The sequence below is a fragment of the Microcebus murinus genome, chromosome 4 (assembly GCF_040939455.1).
Source record: "Microcebus murinus isolate Inina chromosome 4, M.murinus_Inina_mat1.0, whole genome shotgun sequence".
In the NCBI taxonomy this organism is placed as follows: domain Eukaryota; kingdom Metazoa; phylum Chordata; class Mammalia; order Primates; family Cheirogaleidae; genus Microcebus; species Microcebus murinus.
Genome location: NC_134107.1, coordinates 110734825 through 110759154, shown reverse-complemented (window position 1 = coordinate 110759154; position 24330 = coordinate 110734825). Strand labels below are relative to the sequence as shown.

The 24330-nt window shown below is 44.6% G+C and overlaps 1 protein-coding gene across 2 annotated transcripts in view; it reads left to right on the top strand.

Moving 5' to 3' along the window:
- Positions 1–24330, top strand: part of FLI1 (Fli-1 proto-oncogene, ETS transcription factor) — a 107763-nt gene that overhangs the window by 5658 nt on the left and 77775 nt on the right. The window lies entirely within an intron of this gene.

Genomic DNA, 24330 nt, shown 5'->3' with positions numbered 1-24330 from the left:
ATGCCAGTACTAAGTGGTCCTTAGTAAAAAAAATTGGGAAAAATTTTTATATTGATAAAAAATGTTTTTTGGCCTGTACTTAAAACAATCTTTCTAAGTCTGCGTTTTGTTTATTGTTTTAGAACAAATCGAGTAGGCTAAAGGACATTGTTCATTTTGTACACACATACGCATACAAACACACACAAAATATCACAAAACTTTCAACCAGCTATAACAGCTTTTTAGTAATCTCAGAACTGTGCAGGTGTCTTTTCCTTGCAGAAGACCACACCCAGTTTCATTTTCTGTTGCTTTAATAATTTCATATCTATAGTGTTCACATCATTTGTATATTAATCCATCAGTGGGATGGTATTGCTAAGCAATGTCATTCTTCATGTGTTACAGTTCTGCTAATGACCTGATTAGACCCACCGTCAGTAGTTGTGTACTGAAATGCTTCCTCAGAGGGGATGGCTGGGGTTATCTATCCCCTCCCTGGCCCCCTTAGGGCCAGAATCTTGGACATTTGAAAAAATTAGGCAATCTACAAAATAACCCTTTTCTGTACAAAGCTAGCTGGCCTTATGGGAGATTTGTAACCTCAGCCTCATAGGCTCATGAACTGACCAACGTTATTAACTCAATTGTGTGACTGTTATATTCAGGGACTAAACTAGATAACTAAGTTCTGTGAAGATGGAACACCAGTGACAAAGGGGCTGCTGCCCAGGAGACCTCCCCAGACGACAAGCCACGTGTGTGTGCCCAGCAGAACACGGCGTCATGATAGCCCTGAGGAAGGAAAGCACAGTTGGAGCCGGAGAGACAGAGAAAGACCTAATGATGATAGATATTTAGGTAGTTCTTTACTGCTCGAAAATCATTTTCACATACACTTTTGTATCTTATCCCCACATAGCCCTGTGGGAGGTGATACCAATAATATTATCATATCTCTATTTTATATGGAAGAAATGAAAGTTCAGAGAGGCAAGGCAGCTTGGTCACAATTATAGCTAACGAGTGACAGAGCTGGGTTCCAGCCCTGTACGTCCCTTTCTGTAATGCGTGCTTTCTCTACATACACCGCCACATCGCCTCTTGGCACAGCCAGACCTAGAGTGTGGCCTTGAGGGACGGAGGACTTGGACAGGAAACCATGGTCAAGGGCTTTCTAGGAAAGTGGAACACTTTGTGGGGGTGCATGCGAAGGAGAGGGTATGGGTGCGAGTGGAAAGATTGGAAGGAACTGGATTATGAAGGACCCTAAATACTGTCACAGTGAACTTGGGTCTTGTGCTACACATAGAAAGGAAGAATCAAAACTGGGACCAGAGGGACGAGCTACATAGCCGTACAGATTTCTGAGGAGCCAAACCCTCCTGTTCTGTCTCTCCTCCTTAGGCTGTAAGTGATACCCTCACTTGTCAGACGCCACTCGAGAGTGGGCAGCAGTCAGGATTAGACAGCCAGTGAGAGGTTTAGGCAACCAGAAATTATATCAGCTGTCTTCAAAGACACCTGCTTATTAAATGTGGCATTAAGGGAGGGAGGAGAGGCCAGATTTGGCCAGATGTCATAAAAATGTGACTATTCTTTTCACCTCTTCAAATACTTCTGTCCTGGTGTTCTGGAGATCTCACCGTTAGCTGTGCTTTTCAACTGGGCCATCTATCCTGGGCTACATCTTTAGTTCCTTTTGAGAATGAGTCAGCAAATATAACTGAGAAGAGACAAAAAGAAAGGTTGTTTCCCCGAAACTCAAATCAAATTTCTATGGGAATTCAGACAGGTCTGGCATTGTTTCACAGTTGGTTGGGCCCATTGCTCCAGTTGGAAATATTGACATTTTGTCCAAGCAAGCCAAACACTGAAGGACTTGTCACCATCATTCCAAGTAGGACCAGAAATTAAGTGTTCAGATGCATTTTCAGATAATTCAGGGCAACTACATAGCAGCTTCAAAATTGCTCATACCTACAAACATGAGTCAAACTCTGAAGTATTTAGGATATTTGCCATCTTTGGGAGAAAATGTGTCTGCCATGCAGTTTATGATCAAAATCCCGGAGTATGAAATTTTTTCATACCACCTCAAAGAGAATGCAGACTTGAACACTGAAACACTTCCCCAAGAGCAAGGCCCTCACCCAGCCAGTGCTCTGTGTCCAAGGTAATGAAAGACCTTAATGTCACATCTCAGTACACACATGTGAGAAGCCGGAATTACAGGTGCCATGGGAGCTTTAACCTTGAATTTCTAGACATGTGTGGATTTCACATATACTACTGTAATCTAACATTCCAGTAGCGGAGGTTCTGAGCCTGAATATATGGGTATGCATTGATTTTATGTGGAAAAGTGTCTGAGAGTGAGCAATTTTGCAGTACCATTCATGTGGCCAACATGGAAAAATAAACAGATTAATATTATAAAATTACTCAGCTTGTGAGCTGTCTTTAAGTTAATGCTGTTACAGTCTATATAAAAGCATGTATTTAGATTGAAATTCTCATGTCTGTAGAGTCATTTTGCTTTTAGATGTTTATCACTTAATTCATACTCATTTATTTATTCATTCACCCAAAAGTTGAATAATATTGTCAGGCACAGTGCTCAACAGAGCATTAGTGTAAATGAATAAGAAGACGTGTGTGCTATTTCTCCCAGATTTCTAAAGAGTATAGGCCTCTCTGCTTTCTGAATTTGAGCTCTGACTACCGGAGATTCCAAAAGAAGCAATACTCACTGGGAGAATCTTTTTCTGTGGCCTACTATCATAAGGACATTGAGACACATCTCCCAAAGGCGATATCTGGTTTATATTCGCCACTGCCCCTTCACCCTTGGTAATACTCGTCCATTGTAAGGATGTTTTTGAAAAGCCAGAGCTTCAGCTGGGGACACGCCTTCTGAGTCTCCCTTTCTGGTTTCTCTATTTACATATTAACATGAAAAAAATTACCAGAAGTGAAGTGAAAAGATAAATGAGAAACTGAGAAAGAATATTTCTCATACAGAAGACAAACAGTAAATTCTTATTAACAAAGACTACTTACAAATCAGTAAGAAAAAGATAGACCCCTTAACAGAAAAAAGGCAAAAATGTTATGAATAGACAATGCTAGGGAAAAATACAAATGGGCAATAAACATATGAAAAGAATCTCTAGCACAAGCATAAAGTCATTCGAATGAAAAAAATGAAATTCCAACATTTATGACCTGGGAGGACAGCAGAGATTAAAACAGCTTAACGATGCCCCATGTTGGCAAAAGTAAAGGGAAATGTCACTATCTTATCCTCTTGTTAGGAATATGGCCTGGTATAATCTTTTCAGAGGGCAAAATCTATTTGAAAAATTAAATATACAAATTTCATAATTCCAATTCTATAAATATAGTTTAGGTATACATATATATGTACAAGATGTTTATTGTGGTGTTGTTTGTAATAGCAAAAATTGGAAATAATCTGCACCGCTCATCAATAGGGGACGAGATAAATAAATTAGGGAAGGTTCATGCAAGAAAACACACATAACTACTACTGAATACACCAACTGACATACACACTCATTTAAAAGGTTCTCCAGGCCAGGCGCGGTGGCTCATGCCTATAATCCTATCACTCTGGGAGGCTGAGGCGGGAGGATCACTCAAGGTAAGGAGTTCGAAACCAGCCTGAGCAAAAGTGAGACCCCGTCTCTACTAAAAATAGAAAGAAATTAATTGGCCAACTAATACATATATAGAAAAAAATTAGCCGGGCATGGTGGCGCATGCCTGTAGTGCCAGCTACTCGGGAGGCTGAGGCAGCAGGATCGCTTGAGCCCAGGAGTTTGAGGTTGCTGTGAGCTAGGCTGACGCCATGGCACTCTAGCCCAGGCAAGAGAGTGAGACTGTGTCTCAAAAAAACAAAACAAAACAAAACAAACACATAAAATAAAAATAAAAGGTTCTCCAAAGTACGTTATTACATGGACAAAAGCAAGTTCCAAAATGTGTAGTCCCATTTAGTGAAAAAAAAATTAGGCACACATATGTAGGATTGTTTGTTTGCAGTTTCTACAGGGATATACAAGAGACTATTACCAGTGGCTGCCTCTGGGCATGGAGAAGTAGACTTCTACTTTTCACACTGTAAATTTGTATAGTATTTTATTTTTAATCATTAATATCTATTACTTTTATAATTTAAAAAACTGGTTTAAAAAATAAAGAGACTCTTAGAAACAAGACTTATAATAAAGGGGATGAGCACCGTGACTTTATCCCACATGTTCGGGTACCAGTGACTATTGGGGTAAACACAGGGAGAGAGAATTCAGCCTAGGATCTAAAGACCTGAATTCTAGCCCTGTACCTCAAACCAGCTGTGGGTCTTAGGCAAGTCACTTAATTTCTTCATTATTCATGTTAAAGGTTTTCTCATATATAAAATGAAAGGATGATTTCAAAATTTCCTTTCAGCTCTCTTGTTCATATGACTGTGATCCTGGACAGGCTTTAAAAACATTTCTTATTGTGGGGTGTGGAAGACTGAACCTCTTGTAGACGTTCTATCTGGTCCCGTGTGACTCTTCTGCAATCTCAGGGCTAAATTTCATATTGTGGCACGACCCTCAAGGCCAGTGGAAGGCTGGTCTCTTAGCAGGTGCTTGGTGAATTTCTGTGAGCTGGTTGTTATTATTGCCAGGCGACACTGGGGCTGTGCTAATCCCTGTTCCTTCATGCAAACGAAGAATAGGGCCTGATTCTGCCCGAATTCTGTCTTAGATTCTTTTCCAAAATTTGGTCTCATTTAAAACTCAAAACACATTTGGCCTCAAGTGTCTTTCCCCTGAACTTTTAAAAAAATCCTATAATTAATTGAAAGGAAATTAAATTTATCTGATTTTGATTCATTTACACTTAACTCTTAGAAAAATAATAATTTCATGTCCAAGAATTTTCAGCCTTTTAATGAGTTTTCTGGAAGACTTTTTTTCCCCCTCTTAAAACAGGAAGTGGTGCTGTGCTATGGGCAAACCCAGTAACCACCAAGGCCCCAATTCAGTTTGAAGCTATATTGTCCACCATTTTGCATGGGGCCCTATGGTCCCAGCCAAGGCCTTTCTCTCTCTAGTACTCACCTGAGAACAGGAAACAGAACTGCCTTTTCCATAAGGGGGAATAAAGTAAGGAAGAGTGACTGGAGCTACCAGAAGGAAAAGAAGTTACTTATCCAGCTCCATGTGCCAGTAGCTCTTCTAACCTTTAAAATGTACACTTGATGTTTATGACAACCCTATGACGTATACATTTCCATTTTGGAGAGGATAGGTAACTTACCCGAAGTCATACAGGGAGAAAGTGGAAAAGCAATGATTTGAACCAAATCTTGTTCACCTGCAAAGTCCGTAAAGCTTAGCCACTACGACATATCACCAGATCAACACATACAACTCCGTATACTTTAGGCTCCAAACCCCTCTACTGAGGACCACATAGGTTTTGTTATTGTTTGATCCTTTATTTGATTTGACTTTTTTGAGATAGGATCTTCTTTTGTTTCCCAGGCTAGAGTGCAGTAGCATCATCATAGCTCACTACAACCTCCAATTCCTAAACTCAAGTGATCCTCCAGCCTCAGGCTCCCCAGTAGCTGGGACTACAGGCACACACCACCATGCCTGGCTAATTTGTTTTATTTTTGGTATCTTGCTCTTGCTCAGGCTGGTATTAAACTCCTGGCCTCAAGTGATCTCCCACCTGGGCCTCCCAGAGTGCTAGGATTACAGGTATGAGCTACTGCACATGGTCATGTTTTGTCCTTTAGTCTAAGAGACCCACAGCCACAGTCTGCACTGGTCAAATTCAGTAAATTGCTCAATTCTCCACCACCCTTTACTCAGTAAGGCCTAAGCCCTGTATTTCTCAGGTAAAAGAGCCTGCCTGGCTTTGTGAACAGGTGCACTGGCTTGAAACTGACGGGGTCTGTGTTACCATACAGAGTGAATGAGGTGATTTGTAAAAAGTTTTGTAGCTCAATAGAGAAGAGCACATTGTTTGACCTGACAAGGCTTCCTCCTCTACCCTCGTACCTTCTCTTTCTATTTCTCTCTCTAACTCTTGCTCTCTTTTTCATTTTCTTTCACTCATATACATGTAAAACTACACACAATTTTTAAAAATAACAGATTTGGGAGGTTTTAAAAAACACAAAGAAGGGAATGTTTTGCAAGGTTAAAAGGAAATCATCGAGAACGGCTGACTTCAGGCTCCAGTTTCTCTTGAATACCCTCTCTTGTTATTTCAAGGCTGATTGACTTATAACTGCATCCAAAGCTACCTCACACCAGCTCCTTTTATCAGACCAAGTGAGACTTCCTGTGCACTGGCCCAGCTTCCTGATATATTTCCTTCCTTTGGCAGAACAAAGAAAACCATAGCTCCAAGGATCCTTGGAAGCACACACAATTTAGCTCTGAAGAACCCATTATTTTAAAATTTTCATTCTCAGTACATAGGGCCAAGGGCCCAGCTTTGCATGTTTTCACAGCATTGTGTGCAGCATCATGGTGAGCCCCATGTGCAGTCATCAGGGGTCAATGAACCACTTGAACTCGTCCTAGTTATAGTTTGATTTCATTCAAGGAAGGAAAATTAACTCAGTCTCCTCACTGACCATGCATGAACACTTCCACCCCATACACACGTCTTCAAAGAGTCATGGGGAACATTTCTCTACATAGGATTTAATCTTTTGTTACCTTAATTCAACATAACATGTCTGCAAAGAAACCCTCTTATTTAAAGATTTCAGCCTATCTGTGTTTGGTGTTCTAACTCTAGCAACATGAATGTAGGGAAAGAAGCTTCAAAATGTATCCAAAGGGTCATCGAAGTCAGTTGAAGAAGAAATTCCAGCAATTGGGATGAGGTTTGCCTGGCCACTTGGCCTGACTATCTACTGCCATGGAAAGGCATGACCCAGGGTAACAGGGTGCACAATTAATAGAGCTGCCTGATTCCCTGTCATATCTCCTGAAGCACCTCTTACAGGTTGCCAGCTTATGATACCACCCCACTCCCAATACTTGTAGAGAGTAAGAGGCCATTGCACAGAAGAGATCGCTGAAGCTTCAGGATGCAATGTGCCCAAAGATAAGAACTGGGCCAGAGACACTGGGAGCAGAACTCACATGTTCATGCTCCCAAACCCCACATTCCATGGTAAGGGTGTTTTCTAGAGCGAAGACATCAAGGCTCAGTGGACCCGGTGGGACTCCTGCTTTCTTTGGTTATTGGTCCTGTCACCTGGCCATGGCCGTCATACCCCCAGGGGTTGAAGAGGGCACTTCCATGGGCACCAGCTAGGCAACTAGGCAATCACGTAGCCACCCAAATACTACTAACGTAAGTTTTTCTTTTTACAAGGATCACTGATTTGGAAAGGGAAAAAAATAAAATGTAGCACCCGTGGCAAGAGGTGTCACTTAAGAGGGCTAATTCATACTGATTTTTCCTAACCCAACCCTCAGTGTTACCATCTCTAGATGAAAGAGGAAAATAATGAGAAACCATGTGGCATGAGGAGAGTGTGTGTTTAGCCTCACACAACCTGCCTGGACAATGCCAAGGAGAAAGGTTGGGCTGGGTGACTGCATCCATACAGCCTGGGAGCTTGCTCTTCCCAGCACTGTACTCCGCCACCAGCCCCGTACCCAGGCCCGTGAGCAGTTAGCAACCCCAGAGCAAAGATCCGTGAATAAGCTGGGAGCAACACAGCTCTCCAGCCCTGATACGGCTGTCTGTGGAGAACCACTGACCGGACCTGGGCCTCTCTGGCCTAGCACACTGGGCCGGAGGGCACAAGCACTCTTGCTCAAACAGGGTCTTTGGTGTAACATAGGACTTCCCTAGAGGTCAGGGACTTGTGAAACACCTGTACTTTCTGCACTTTTCTAGAAAGGGGAGGGAGAAAGAGCAGACAACTTTTCTGGAAGTGTCATTTCAGGAAACTGCCATGTGAAGGGTTTCCTCAGAGTGCATTAAGGAAAGCAGCCAGCCATGTGGATTCGCTGCTCTGGGCTTCTAAGTTCTTCCTTCTGGAAGTGTGTGGATCTCTCTGTCCTTACTGGATCTGTAGCATGGTAAAGGAATTGCCATAGCCACCCCTCCCTGTCTACCCAGAGTTTGCCCCTAGAAGGTTTTGTAGACAAGCTATGATCTGGCAGTGGGCTGAGTTTGAAGTGCACCAGAATTAATTATTTCTTCCCATCAGTTTGACCCAGACTCTTCTCTGCCCAGGGCAACCTTTTTAAAAATCTTAAAACCCTATGTGTATTTCATGGGAAATTTCACACGCCTGTTTCTGATTCACTTCCAATTACAGGCTCAAAATACTGGTTTTGTAAGAGCTCTTTGATGATTCTGATTCTTATTGGTTCATCTTTTTTTTTCTTCCTAAATGTCCACAAAAGTTTAATAAATGTTGTTCGAACATTTGCATGCTTAATTATTAAAAATAATTGGAAACAGGAAAAAATGTTTTACTGGTGTACACAATGCAGGCACACAAGAGGGGCAAAGGAGAGACAAATGCCTCGGGGAACATGAACTTCTGTGGGAAATAAGGAGCGTCACTGAAAGTGGGTGCCTTGGTTTGCCCATCACTGGGGAGTGGGGAGGCTCTGAGCTCAGATCCCTGGCAGGGGCAGGGGAGTGTTACATGAGCGTGAGAGTCCCTCTTGCTGCGTCAGTGAGCGTCAACAAGCAGTGAGTTGAGTGGTCCATTTTATCAGAGATGGAACAGGTGGACTGGCATTTTCCAGCTACAAAGACTACTTTTAACTCCCTTCTGATTGGAGGGTGTGTGCTGTCCGCTATTACAACAAACCTCATTCTCCATTTCCTCCTCATAATCCTTAAAAAGCTTTGATAGCAACACTATCTGGACACACCTCTGTACACCCCCCAGAGAGTTTCCATCCTCTGTGCATCAGTCCCTGTAAATGCTAAAGTGCATGCTGGTCTGGGTAACCTGAGTTCTGTTGCCTGGGGAACATTGGGCAAGTTACTCTCTGTTTCTTAACCTCAGCTGCTCCATCTACTCAAAAGGATTAAGACTAGGATGATCCTATTGTGTGGAGTTTGTAGAAATCTGGAGGACGGAGTTCCTTTGAGTTTCTTGAAGAAAAGCATTAATTAATTGCCACAATTTGACTAACTACTGAATGGCTCATCATATGGTTGTTCTTGTTGCCAGTTGTAAACCATGCAACATGGCAGATTCTGGGCCTTATTTGGACTTTTTACTAAAGAGAAAACACCAACTGCTTTCTCTTTATTTGTAAGGGGCTGGTTAGCAATGTTCAGTCAACTGAAGTTATAAAATATAACTTTGTGTGCACACATTGTAATGTGGGAATGTTGTGTGCTACCAGTGTTTCTTGCCTATGAAAGGTGACACAAAATCTTAGTGAGGTTGGCAGTGAATTTCTGGAGTGTTTTGCCAGATTATCATGACAGTGGTGGAATGATTCTACAAAAGCCACATGAAGTTTGCAGTTTGAAAATCTGAATTCAATCCCACTTATTAGCTGTGTGATCTTGGACCAGATATTAGCAGTCTGTATTCTCTTTTCCTATTGTAAAATAAGAATATCAATGATAATAATGATAATATTACCTTTTTGATCTACCTTACAAGTATAAGAATCAAAAGAAATATGGAAGTAAAAGTACTTGTAATTGTAAAGTTCTGTGCAAATTCTAGTTATTATTATCTTAGTTATTATTCTCATTCATGTCAGTACTTTAACATAATAGATGAAAAACGTTGCTTACATTGAACCCATTGAGTTGCTTTTCTCTGGCCCTAATGATTCTAAAGATTTGTTTGCATTTGGTAAATTTTGTCAATTAGCTGCTTGCACATATCTCTTTGCCCATGTAGACACCATCCTCTACAAATGCATCAGTATGGATCAAACATCCCATATTCCTCCTCCCATATTCCTTCCCTCCGTCGTATCCGGCCATTGTTCTAGTTGAGAAACTCCCATCCCAATCAATGGGGTTTTACGTAAAAACCTATGGCAGGATATGAGTGTGGCTTCAGGAATTCCAGGCTTGTGCTGCTGATAAAGAGAGCTGTGTCAAACAGAAAACACCAGAGAATCAAATTCTCCTGTCCAGCCTATGCTGCAGCACTCCCCTATGAATAGTTTTTAAATGGCCACTGGGCTAGCCAGGTGCACACTGTCTGCCTCCACTCGTTCACCTGCGCCACCTCTTCTCTTACCTCCCTGTGTCCTTGTGGTGCTGGGCTAAGGGAACACAGAACCAGGCCAGAAGTTGGTTGATTCAGAGGGAAGCTAACATTTCAGTTCTTCAGCCTAGGAGGGATGGTGAAACCGAGCTCCCCTGATCAAGGGATGTGAATTTGATTGGGTTGTGATGGTCTGTCTTAAGTGTAGATGCTGCTAATAGGTTTAACTGACTTCAGTGTAAGTGAAGGGACAACAGAACAGAGGAAGTAATTTGCCTTAAAGATGGTCCTCTGTTGGGGTTGAAGTCAGGAATCACGGAGGCTCTTCTCTCACCTAATGAATCCAGGTGAGGCTAGCTCTGTCTTTATCTTCATTAGGCATCATTGGTATTTTAGGAAAAGTTGTATTTCTGTCTTTTATGATACATTAAGCAGACAAAAATGACTGTGTGACCAGAGTGAAGGGAAGGAGAACATTTGCCCATATTCTACCCACCCTGAAGTAACTTAATAATGATGTGTGAAGAAAGGAAAATGAAGTTAACTATTTTCATTTTAAGTGCTCATTCAGACATTTAGGGCTGAGACTAAGAACTTCTCCTTAAATCTGTTTTCTGAATGGGTTGCAGTATATATATTAGGGCTTTATTCTTGGCCAGCATTTAGGATTTCAAAGTCCATGGGCTGGGACACTGAGCTGCCATACACCAATCTGTGATTCCTAGGGCCCGCAATCTAGCCAGGGTCGCCTTATTACTTTTTCTCCACATAAACAAAGACCTAGATGCTGTATTGAATTCTGTGTTTTTTCACACCAGCACCACAGAGTGAAGGTAAAGAGTTTAGAGAGTATCTCAAATATATATATTTCAAATTACAAAGAACATCTCACACAATGGCATAAATGCAGCCTTGCAGGAAATTTATTTGACAGTGGTATCTACCTTTGTGAGATTGGATCATATAAAAGTTCTGGACAGACTTGTTGTCCTACCACCTTAACTATTTCCTATGTCTTGCCCAAACATTTACAGATTTGGAAATAGCTAATGTAACACTTTCTAATCTTTTCAAGTAACTCTAGATTTCTGGTTTTGAATGTGATTTTGGTGAAAGGGAGCAATAGTATTTTCTTGGGCTATGGAAGATCCAACCATTTCTTTCTTAAAGTTATCCAGGTATAGGTAACTTCATAAGCTATATAGCTCTTGCACAAGTCTTTGGAGAAGAGATTTGGGAAACTTCATCAGTTTATCTCAGCCTTTTAAATCCTATCTTAAAGACTAAGGAAAGTGGAAGATTAAGAAAACTGTCTTTATGAGGTCTGTGTAATAGAACTTTCTGCCAAACTGTCCTATTATGCACTGTCAGACATGGTAGCCACTGGCTTAGCTATTCAAGTGGCTATTGAGCATTTGAAATGTGAGTAGTGCAAAAAGGAAGTACATTTTTCATTTAATTTAATTTTAATTAATCTAAACTTTAATAGCCACAAGTGGCTAGTGGCTACCATAGTAGACAGTGAAAGTCTGTATCATTCAGGTCAAAACTACAATTTTAAAATCTGAATTCTGTCTGAGGGATATATTGACACGGGTTATTTTTATCTGAGTCAGCACTGTGCTGTCCACATGGAGACTAATACTCCCGTTTACTCTTAAGACTAATGTTAAAGTAAGACAGAATGAAAAGGGAATGCTCAGCATTATCGTGTTGGCCTGGGGCTATAGCTAAGATTACCACCTAGTCTCCTGGCTTCATCACTCATTCTGTGCTGTCCTTTGGGAATATAATATTTTATTTCCCTTCCATAAAATGGGGGCATTTGGAATTTATCAAAAATATATTCTCAAATCATGACTGAATGTGCATATTGGGTCTGTCAAAGAAAGATATGGGCATTTGCTATATACCTTTACATTGAAAAATAACCTTGGCCAAACAGAGCCCCTATACAACATGATGATTTTCATTTGTAAAATACTGGCATTGTACTAACTTGTGTTTAAGGTCATTTTCTGCTCTAGTGCTTTATGTTCTATGCCACCATGAAAATAGGATTTCCTATTATGTAGGGCTCCATAATACTAACAGATGGTTTGCTTTCTAGTTCCCAGATCCCTGTAACTCTTTGTAGAATTTCTTAAGCATAAATGTGAACAAAGAAACTTTAACTTAGAAAATAAGTAGCTGGAGTGTCAGCCTTTGAAACCCAATTTCTCTCCAGTGAGTGTTCCTTAGGTTTGTACTGTTCTGTGGTACACTCGGTTCCAAAGATCTACATCCTTGATTCTCCCAAGACATGAAGCAATTTATCTGTTTTCTTTATGCCCCTCATCCACAGACAATAGGAATGTATGAGATGTTACATCTACTGTGGTTGTAGAATTACCATAAGAAATAAATGCCCCAGTCCTTCTCCAGGGCGCTCTGGCCTCATTACTACGGTCTTGCCAAGAAGCAGATCTACGGTGGCTTTTGCCTTGGAAGTCTCTGGGTACACATCACTGTGAAGGTCAGTCCTGAGTTCATCACTGAACCTGTGGCATTAATTTGAGAGTTGAATCATTTAAAACTAAGATGGACAGACTCCTCAGAAGTGATGCAAAATTCCCTGTCGCCCAACTCTCCAGAACAGTCTTAGAGACACTAAACCACTGTGGTCCTGCCTCTTACCCACCCCAGAGAGGATGAGCTACACAGGGCAGCCCACAGGCCCCAGAAATTGCCCACTTAGTCTTTTGTGGTCTCATCCTGACTACTTCATATAGAGCTTATCATTAGTGCAAGAATTCTGTAGCTCATTCATTTTCAGAAAAATCCCTCTTCAGTTTGAGACATTCCACCCTGTCCTTTTCGAATTACTTCAAGAATCAGGGAAAGAGTATGCACAGAGTACAAGTCTGAGAACAAAGTAATTTGGCTACTCCTCTGACCTCATTTTAAGCATCTAATGTTGGTGTGAGCTCTTCGAAGGCAGAGACCAGCAGTTTGTCTTTGAGTCCTCAGGCCCTGACACACATTCGTGTGCTCGCCGAGCAGCTCCTATGTGCCAGGTGCTGGGCCCCCACAGCGAAGGCGCAGGTGTGGCTTCTGCTTTGACAGTGATCACAGTCAAGCCGAGAAAACAGGTACTTAGCAAGTTGTTATAAGTGCAAAGAGCTCTGTGAAAGGGGAAGTATGGGGTGCCTCCGGAGGGTATAACATGGGGACCCAAACTGGCCTTGGAGGTCAAAGGCTTCCCTAAGGAAGTGACATTCTGGCTGAACCCTGAGTGATAAGTTGGGTCAGTAGGCGGAGAATGGGCCTTCGATAAGTCCTTGCTGAGTGAGCGAACGGATGGAATGGCTGCCCGCGGCCTCTCTATATCAAGTGCCCTCAGCTTAGTCATTCTAACCATAGTCCGCCACATCATCAGGGTGTCCATAAGCCACACTTTTCTTCAGTGGGGGGAGTAGAGCATCATGGCGAGGATTGTGAGAGCACAATTACCTTGGAAGGCGTTATCAGACTAATGTTTTACTGAGCGCACAGAGGACGTGTATTGGGTAATATGCCTTTAATGTGCAGTGCATCCAGAAACTTCAAGGACAAGAAGATTCTGGAAGGCTGACTTCTACCTTTAAAAATCCCAGCCTGTGAAATCACTTGGTTTCAACTTGATATAACTCCTTACTGGCAAGGCAAGGCAGCTCTGTGGCAAATAGAGCTCTGGAAGCTGTACTCACTGGCTTTGACAAGAGCTGCTTTCTGACCTTAAGCAAAGGCCTGGGTCTTCCTATGCTTCCGCTTCCTCAACTGCAGCACAGGGAGATTCTGCTAATGATAATTTTACCTTGAAGTGATGTTGTAACAAAAATGGTGGTAAAAGCATTTTGCAAGATCAAAAAACAACAACAACAACAAACGCCTACTGAACAGCCATGCTATCTATATCTGGTGCTTGCTAGAATTTCAGAGGAAACTCTGTGATCTAAGATTCTAGAGAGGTTAAGAACTGGGATTGCCTGTGAGGTCTTTTCTGGAATCGCTGTGCCCTTTATCTCATCATTGCTTGGAAACAACTGGCAGGAGGTTTCGGTAATGCCGCTGCTGCTGCTGATGTCGCTGATGACAATGTGAGCTGAGTAGGGACTGACGGGCCCAGCCCCGTGCTGGGCACCTGAACGCACCCTAGCACTCCACTCCCACCCCTGCCCTGCCAGGGCATCGATCATCACACCCACTTTCCCAGGGAGGGGAGCCACGGCACACGCCACTCAAGCGGCTTGCCGAAAGGCCTGCTGCTGGGGGCGTCCGTCCGACACTGAAGACCTTACTCACTACATGTGGGGAATGTTTTGGGCTTTTCAGAATAAGAGCTCAGGGTTGCTAAGTGATTAAACACATACAATTAATTATTTCTGCCCTGGAATACAAGAGTGTTAACATCAGCAGAAGTTTATTTGTGCAATTCCTTTGGCCTTGTGATGTTCCCAAATGCCTTCACCCCATTTCCTAACTATTGCTGCCCGTTGTTTAAAGTGAAAAAAAATCTATTTTCAAACATGTCTGAATAGAAAATGAATTGCATTAAAAATACTGAAAGCTACAGTGAAGGACTAAAGAAACCGAGGAGTCAGTGACACTTGGTGAGAAACCACTGCACAAAGTCCACGGGAGTGCCAGCATTCAGCTGTATTTTATTAACAAGATCTTAAACAATTTTTAAGGGTCTTTTTATTACCTTCCCTATCCCCATCGCACCTCACTTAGTTGGATGACATAGAGAGAAAACAACATTTCTACCTTCTTGCGATGGAAACAATCTAGACTTTGCTTGTGCCATTTTTATTTCCCCACTGGGGAATCTGAGAGATGACCTGATTGAATTCTACCAGTAAAGGTCAGGCTTTGAATCCAAGCAATGAAGAAAACATTTTGCAATGGTACCCCACGAGTCCTGTGCATGCTGGGGCCTCTTCTTGTTGCGTTGTGGTCTGCTGATAAGGATAACATTGATGACAAGCGGAACATTTCCAGGACAAAGGAAATTCCCTGATTCACTGTTTAAAGGAAGCCACCTCCACTCAGGTTGTGTCATAGGCATGGATTTTCCTGCCTGGGGCAGGCAAAGCAGAGCTCGGCTCATGGCACAGTGGGGATGGCGGGCTGCCAGGCTGCTGGTGAATGTGTCTGTCCCCACTCACATCTGGGGAGCATTTGTGTGGTTAGAAGTCAATAAGGGGTCATTGCAGTTTATGGTATTCGTAGGGTTAGGAACCAAACTGTCAGAAATGGAGGCACATTGGTTAGGGGGTTAAAAAAGCCTAGATTCACACAATGCGGCCCATTTAGGAATCATAGCAAAAGCACCAGGAGATTTAGAAAAGTTGATCTGGTTTTGAATTTAAATTCTGGGCCTCCTTCTCTCCCCACCCCTCCAGGCCAAAATGTCAGAAAAGGGCCTGGTTTTCCTTTTATAGGGTGCAAAATAAACACTCTGCAGCAGCGGGAGGGGCTGTCCCCCAGCCCCCGATGCCAGAGCTGGGGTGGGGGCGTGGGGAAGGCAGCCATCCTTCTGTCTGGTTAGTGTTTGGCATTGACTTTCATTTTCTCCAACCTCTGTTTTCTAGAAGCCTGTACAGGAAGTACAGGAATAAAAGAGAAGCTGATCTTGGGGGTTTTCTTGCCAGACTTCAAACGAGGTGGATTTTTGACTTTTCATAGTGGGGGGAGGCATTTCCCAGAGGAAAGGCTGCTTGGGGGACTTGAACCCAGAGACTGAGATCTCGGCGCCCGTGTGCTGTCCAGGCTGCGGCTCTCCCGGCAGGGTGAGCTCTGGGCGTCCCGCTCGCCTCTCCCTGGGCACTGTGGGTCAGCTGCGGTGCCGCAGGCTCTGCATTCCTGCTGGGTTTCACTTGGTTTGGGTGGGTGTGACCATGGGTTTACTCTGGAGAAAACAGACAAAGAGTCTAAACTGGGCAGGATCTCGAATCTAATGACTTGTTTACAGATCCCGTACTTTTTCCCAGTGCAGGGAGGAGGAAGAGGCAGGGGCAGGCTCATCACTGTGGGCACGGGCGCATTGTTGTTTTTCATCCTAAGGAGGCTGGACAGCTTCAGAAAGCGGCAGGGCATCTGCCTGGCAGCCAGCAGGCCGGGCGGCACTCTGTGTGATTTTCCAAGGTGAGGAGGAAGCAGCAGCGGCTTCTGCCTCTGCCACCGGCTTGGCTTCCGGGCACACACTGCTCCAGGGAGAATGCCCGATCCTGCCACATGAAAGGGCCCACTTCCTCCCACTTCAGCTTCAAGCGATGGGGAGATTACCCTGTTCACCCCTGCTCCAAGTGCACCCCAAGCCGGAATGCACACGCGAGAGGGGGCAAGGGCAGCACTGCCAGCCTGTGTGAGCAGAGAGGAGATTGCAAGGAGGACCCCTCTGGGACAAGACGCTTTGGCTCTGAGGTGACATGTATTTAATAATTCCTAAGTGCAAGTAATTCCTTCAAAACAAAATAGTGTACTGCAAAATGTGAGGACTTGTTCTCCCAGACTGTGGAAGTTCTTCTGGAGCTCAGAGATGCTGCTTCCAGGCATGTAGGTGCCCAGGGTTCACCCGAAGGCCGTACAAGCCTGCGAGGCTGCAGGGAGGGCAGGGAGAGGCTGCTCATGTGCATGCCAGGCGGCTTACACACGTGCCCTTTAGTTCCCTGGCCAACCCACGAGTGTCTGTTGTGATGACCATATTCTGATGAGGAAACTGAGGTTCAGAGAGGTTCAGTCATTTACTTGAAGCCATACAGCTGCTAAATGCACCATGCTACTTCCCCTTTACATCTAGCCTGAACAGGCTTACAAAGCAAGACAGTAACCTGTGTGCCTGAGCTCCTCAAACTGAAAAGGGGGTAGTTCTAGGATGCGGTCTATTACCTCTCTTGGGCTGTTTCAGTTGGGTGTAGCTTATTTGAAATAGTGCTTCAGAAAAATGAGTTCTATTCCGTAGTGCAGGAGCCCAAACCACGATGTACTGCTGACCTTGTGTCCGAAAGTCCCCCGCTGTTCCCATAAGGAGCCTTTAAGGGGAGTTGGGATGGCGTGTGTAGAGGGCGTTCTTGGGAGCCTCTGGGCCCTCCTGGCAGGGGAGCCTCAGAGACAGCAGCAACACCAAAACACTCGCCATTTGGAATGGGACCCGAATTAAGGACACCACCAGCTACACCAACTAACCCAACAACCGAATATGTGAAAATACAGCTGCTCACATTTACTCTGTATTTTGTCATTTAAAAACTGTGTCGGGCCGGGCGCGGTGGCTCACGCCTGTAATCCTAGCTCTCTGGGAGGCCGAGGCGGGCGGATTGCTCGAGGTCGGGAGTTCGAAACCAGCCTGAACAAGAGCGAGACCCCGTCTCTACTATAAATAGAAAGAAACTAATTGGCCAACTAATATATATAGAAAAAATTAGCCGGGCATGGTGGTGCATACCTGTAGTCCCAGCTACTTGGGAGGCTGAGACAGAAGGATCGCTTGAGCCCAGGAGATTGAGGTTGCTGTGAGCTAGGCTGACGCCACGGCACTCACTCTAGCCTGGGCAACAAAGCGAGACTCTGTCTCAAAAAAAAAAAAAAAAAAAAAAAAAAAAACTGTGTCATGCCTATTAACTCATTTGAATGCTGAGAGGTAGGTAGGGCAGCTATTATGAGTGCGGAAAGAGGCCACGTGACGCAGTAGAGTTGGGTTCTTGTCCCAGCAAATGCTGTTACTAGGTGTATGTGGCCTGAGCAGATCCTTCCACTTCTAACCTCAGTTTCCTCCTCTGCAACATGCTGTCCAAAGCTTCTCAAGCTGTGGAGTGAGGATCCAAGAGTGATTCTCCCCAACATCCTAAGACTGCCCCCACTTGGCAGCCCAAGGCACATGGGGGAGCACCCCCACCTTCCCCTTCCCTCTGCTGGCCGGAGTCTGACCAGTGGGGAAGCCAGGACTGTGGCGGGAAGGAGTAGGTGGCAAGATTCCTTTCCACTTGTTTCCTGCACCTGGAAACAAGAACAAGGCTATTATTTGGATGACTTATTGTTTAGAGTTTTTGTTTGTTTTGGTTTGAGTTTTTTTTAAAACTTTATGGAAAGAAACTTTCATATTTTTCAAATTCCAAGTATTCCTCTCAGCTCAGCACCCTGCAAGTGACCAATGGCTGGCTCAGCCCTAGTGAACAGCAGCAGACTGTGTTATTCATCCGTACCCTACGCTGGAGGTGCAGACTCGGGGAGACCAGCAGAGCAGCTGAGGTTAGACTCAGTGGAAAATTCAGAATTGCAGATGTGGATCCAAATTGAGCTGAAAAATCTCATGAGATCAGGCTTTCTTGGACTTCCTGCTTTTAGCCCAAGCAATATGTTCAACATAAACGAACTTTCGGTATTTTGAAACTTCCGTTTCTGATCTCAGAACCTGGAAGTAAAGAGCTGTTGTGAGCATTTCCACAAATGTTGTCATGGTTGTTCTGGAGGCCAAGTTGAACCCAGTAATTATGCAGCTTTGGAGCGCGCTGCACCCACAGCGGCCTGCCTGGTTGGCAGCTTGGGAAGGAGACAGGCATTTTGGTCAAGAGTCCAGGCTTTGGAGACAGGCAGGTCTGCGTTCACAGTCTAGCTCAGTCACTTCCGGCCATGTGACTTAACCTCCCGAGGTCTCAGTCTCCTCATCAGTTATGTGAGGAAAGCATATGGTTCATATTGTTGTGAGAACGAAATGATCTTTGTGTTTGTGTACTCGCTCCCCTCTTTTCTCATACATATGTATCTGTGTGCATATATACAAAATATATGCAAATGTGTGTATATTATATATCTATATTATCTATTTATTCATAGCTTTATAAGTCCCCCTGGGGGTCTTAGGCAGCTAACTTTTGATAGATGTGGCATTTGGAAGTTGCTGAAATCTACCTAATCAGATCTTAAATGGTGCTTTTCACAAAGACATTCAGAGAGCATGAACTCTGTGGTGCTGGAGAGATTGCAGGCAAACTCAGGAGACAAGTAAGACTCGCAGCAAATTTTAGCAGTTGAATTACATTCACCACATGTTCTCCTGTTTCGAGGGCTCCCTTTGCTTTCCCAGGGCAACGCAGGCAGTGGTGCTGGCAGGCAGGTGCTCCAGCGGGCACAGTCACTGGTTGGAACGGATGAGGAGCTAGAGTCAGAGCCAGGGACAGTGAAGTACGTCAGACCCACCCAAAGCCGCAGAAGAGCAGCTCTCTTAGCCAGCCCATCGTACTCGCGCTGCCACCTCTTCTCTGTTTTTGGCTTACTTGTTTTTCTAACTCACTAAATGTACTATTTGTTTTTTTAAGTTTTTTAAAAATAATGATTTCCAAAGTAACACCTCATCCTTGTATAAAGTTTGAAAAATAGAGAAAACCACAAAAGAAAAATGCAAAACCACCCATTGTCTCACAACCTGGAAAAGAACCTATTAATATTTTGGTGTATTTCCTTCCAGTCTTTTTAATGAAAACATATAGACATATATGTCTTATTTTTACATAATCAGAATCATATTGCTTTGTAACCTCCTTTTATTCTTTTTTTTTTCTTTTATTCTTTTAATATTAAATTATGGACCTTTCCCCACATCACTAACTGTTATTCTATCACTACTTCTGATGCCGCATCTACAGGAAAGCATAGATGAGTGAGTTAGGTTCTGGGCCCTTGAATGGTGTGTATCATCTTAGTTCTCTCAGATTCTGGACCTGGGATGGCATTTTGTAAGAGCCAGACTTAACTCTTTTTATTTTAATAAAATCTTCAGTGTAGGCTTTAAAAGTGAGCCCACATGAAATGCTGCAAAGGCGATGTTAAAAAGTCACAAAGTCCCCTTGAGTCATAAAACCAGAAACACAGGGCCAGGCCTTTGCTCACCTCCTTGTGCCTCTTAATGCAGCCCAGATGGGAGCCCGTCTGAAATCGGATTGCAGGCAAGCCGAGCCCGATCTGATAGCACAAAGACACCCACAACTCTGAATTTCCTGCTACTAGGAGGCCTCTTTTTGCATAGGCTGTTTGATTTACACATACGTGGAAAGCAGCCACTAATAATAGAAGCTGCCTCTTTTCTTCCGTCGTCAGACTGCCTGGTCCCTGCTCAGCGTCTCCCGCGTCTCGGCGCAGCTGTCTGCCACTCGTTCTGCCCCTCCAGCACCAGGGTCAGCCGCAGCCGCGGGGCGCGTTGTCAGAAAGAGGCCGGGCCCTCTGCGCCTTCTGTGTGTGGCGCGGCTGGGAAGGGAGCTTTCTGAGGGCTCTTTGTCTGGCGAGCAGAAGCCCCTCTGGCCACCGGGCTCTTCCCCCTCCGCCCAGGCAAGTTCTGCGCAGCCAGAGGTTCTCTGCCCCTCCAGCCCAGCTAACCTGAGCTGGCTCAACTAACCTGGAGACGCTTCAGAGAATCTGTGTCATTGCCAACGTGGGGCTGGCAAGTTTGCGAGGGAGAATTAATTCTCACCGAGCCCCTCAAGACTAGCCATTATGTTGGGCTCACGCCTGTGTGATGTTTCACAGAGAGCTGGAACAGTCACGCCCTTCTTCGTTATGTCCTCTCCTGCCACAGGCCGGCCTGATTCACACGGTGCCATTTATTCACTCATTCATTCTACTAATCTGTGCTTAGCCTAAACCTCCTGTTCTAGGCACTGCACTAGAATGCAGGGAGGGAATGTGGTCTTTGCTCTCAAGGAAGATACAAAGAATAAAAAGAGAAGCAACTAGAACTGAATAGTCTATGATGGGGATTGCAGGCGACATGCCTGCCTCGTTATACAAGACCCTGTGCTTTATGTCTGAATTGTGACACTGTCCTTAGCCTATCCCCAGCCAGCCTGGGGCATGGTTCAGGCTCACAGTTCAGCCGCTGAACTGCAGAGAGACCATCTCTTTACACAAGCTCGATTATGGGCACGAGAATGTGCCTGGCTCAAGCATGCAGCCCCACGGACCCTTGTGGTCCAGGAGTTCCTACATAAACTCAAACCTTTGGGGGCTGGGATATGTTTACTCTTGGCACACTGGGATTTCCTGTTTCTAAGAAAATGGGCTTAGATGCTCAGCTGCATTAACTAAACAACATGTTGACGCAAATGATCTGAACCTTGCCAGCTCCAGGCTCTCTAGAAGGTCAGGTTGGGAATGAAGGTATTTGAGTATTTTTCAAACTCCGACTTCCAAACAAGATGACTCAGGCCAGGTATTAATTGAGGGACCCACTCCCTTCCTCTTCTGCCTAAGAGAAGTCCCACAAAAGCAATTTTCTAAACCCCACTGAGTGGCTTTAGAGTCAGAGGGTCCCTGGCCATTCTGGATTGGGGGGAGCCTTTCCCCTGGCCATCCACAGCTGACCTTGGATATGGGCATGTCAGCCAGCATGGTGGGATGCTCTGAAAAACCCATCCCCAAAAGAGCTCCCCTGCCAGTTCCTATCTGTCTGGAATCTTTTCTGAGAGCTCACTCCTTTGAATGTCCAGGAGGCTCACATCAAAATGCACAAGTTACACCAAACACAACTTGGCTGTATGACATTTGCTCAAGAGCTTAACCTAGCAAGGTCCTTGGAGTTATAGGATACCTGGCACATGTGACCTAGATGAAAGGTGCTTCTCAGAGAGGCCCAGCCCAGAGAAGGGAGAAAGGCAGTGGAGGTTGTTCAGATGAGGAGCAGAGCAGCCTAGAGACACCAGTCTGGTGACTGCAGACACCAAAACGCCACCTGGCATGCTTAGCTGGACCTGGTCCTCGCATTGCCATCCCTGCCTTGTCTGTCGGTCGGGCTGCCCGCAAACGCTGCAGGGATGTGCCTGCCCAGGCTCCAGGGAATGCAACTTTGTCTGCTGGGGAGAATTTTGCCATTTCTAGCAATATTTGAACCAAGGGATTTGTATGACTTCCACAGGAAAGAGCAACCGTGTGGCCAAACAACGTGTAAATTATCAAAGATTTATTCTATTTTTGATTATGAATCCCTCAAGACCAAATCACCCCCCGCCGAAGGTCCCCTTTCATAACACCATCATATTGGGTGTTGGGATTTAGCATATAAATTTTGGGAGGACACAAACTTTTAGTCCACAACACCATGTATATAAACCCACAACAACAATGGAGCAATCGAAGAGAACAATGGAGCAAGTGGAGGCTCAGGCAGTGTAAGCCGGGTAAGCAGAAAGAATTCAAAAGAAAAGGAAAATCCCTGTGGGCTTGGACTTGTTGAGAGGGCTTCCTGGAGGAGGTGTATTAGGATCCAGGAAGGCTCATCTGCACGGGTGTCTACATCTCCAGGTAACGGATCCATGTCTTTGCAAACATTAGAAGCCCAGGATTATAGTGAGTACCCATAGGAATGGCTATGGGTTATCTTATGGAACTTGTGCACAAGAATGGAGACATTTCAGAGATGGAAGCAGATGCACCTCTGGTGCCATACGTGTGCCGAGGCCCAGGAGGCAACCACGTGAGGGAAAAGAGGGGAAGGAGGAGGAGAGGTATAAGAAGATCCCACTTGAGATTCCAGGAATAGATCAGTGGAACCCATTTGCCTTTTATTTTAATCATCAAGCATTTATTGATCACCTACTATTTCTGGGCAGTGTGCAGCACTGAAAATGCAATTATGCATGAGACATGGTCCCTGTCCTTGATAGATTCAAGGTGTAAGTGAATACACTAAAATCAACAAGTGCTTTCATGATAGCGTGTGCAAACCATCACAAGATGCTGGCCAAAGGAGCAACCAACTCTATGGAAAGGTTCAAGAGAGTCAGGGATAGATTCACAGCGCAAGGAACAATAAAGTTGATTTTTAACATGACTTGGAATTTACTGGACAGGATATTCCAGGGAGAGGGACCTGCATGGACAGGAACATGAGCACGGGAAAGTGCTGTGTCAGTAAGAATGCCCCAAGTATGGGGCAGCAGGTGGTAGGCAGGAAAAGGGCCAGGGCCTGACCTGGAGGAATCTTTTGTACCTGGCTGTAGAGAATTTGGATTCTGTTATTGATTATAGGAAAATCAGCATGCGTTTTTGTAAGAGTGTGATAACATTCAATTCAGTTAAATAAGCACTTATAGAGCACATGCTATAAGCAAAGCCCTCACTGTGTTAGGTAGTTTTATAGGTTCTGCAAAGAAAATACCTATACCATGCCCTCAAGGGACCCCCAATAAATTTGGGAAGGAATGAGTGGAGCAACAGCATGAGGAGAAACAAGAGCACAAATAATTTTGATATAAGATGGAGATGGGTTTGTGGTTCTAGGAGAGACCCAGAGCAACGTTTATGGAGGTAGAGATTCCTCATAACCTAGATTTGTTTCCGTCCTCCCAGGTCAAAGCAGGTCTGATTTGGAGGCCCAGACATTTTCTTATTTCCTTCCCTTGTTAATGTCACTATGATTCTCCCTTCTCTAACCAGGGAAAGTGCTTTTATGAGGCCCAAGGAGAGCTGTGGCGCTCATCGGAATGCCAGCCAATAGATGACACACAAAGCCACTCAGAATAGGGTTGACAGTTCACCCCTGACTCCTCCACACTTTGCCCAGGGGGAGGATGTGACTCTAGGTGTTCTCTTAGGAACTATAATTAACCACCACAAATGCCAGCAAATGTGGAAGGGGGAGGGGAGAACTGAAGGTGAATAGTTTGTTCTAGATCCAATTTATTTCTGGCTCAAGTTTGTGCTCTGCTCAATGCTTACGGTTGCAAATGCAAAGTGACCCACTAGAGGGGCTTGGGCTCAATACCTACACAGTACACAGAACTCAGTCAGGGTCTCCCTGTGTCTCCCTCTTCCTCCCCTTTTCCCCTGTCCCCAACATACATACACACGCATTCACGCAGGACGTAGGAAGCTGGCAGGCCCACTTCAGACGGTAACTGAAAGTCTTGGCCCCTTCACAACTCACCTGTGACCCTCAGGCCAGGGACACTGGCACATGCAGTACACTCTGTCAGGTCTGCCCGGACACAGTGCCCACAGACCCTTGAATGTGTCTAGGAGCCGGTCACCAGCTGATGCCCGGCAGAGAAGGCAGAGCCAGGACTAGGTGCCCCAGA